Source organism: Solea solea, chromosome 12 (genome assembly GCF_958295425.1).
Source record: "Solea solea chromosome 12, fSolSol10.1, whole genome shotgun sequence".
In the NCBI taxonomy this organism is placed as follows: Eukaryota; Metazoa; Chordata; class Actinopteri; order Pleuronectiformes; family Soleidae; genus Solea; species Solea solea.
Window position 1 is genome coordinate 28,692,389 of NC_081145.1, and position 305 is coordinate 28,692,693.

Genomic DNA, 305 nt, shown 5'->3' on the forward strand with positions numbered 1-305 from the left:
ACATGAAGGAGCGCAGAGCGTCAGTCTCATTTATTTTTATTCTAACTTTTCATTGATCGATTGATTGATTGTGTAGTTTACATGTTGTTTATAATTATTACGTGTGTGCGCGTGTGTGTGCGTGTGTGCGTGTGTGTTTGGGTGTGTGTGCGTGTGTGTTCCAGGTTTTACTCATGTTGTGGGGACCAAAACCTGTTTACACAGTCACATTATGGGGACTTGTCCTCCTTGTGGGGACAAAAAGCAAGTCCCCATAACGTAAATTACTACATTTTAAGGTGAAGATATGTTTTAAGGTTAGGTTA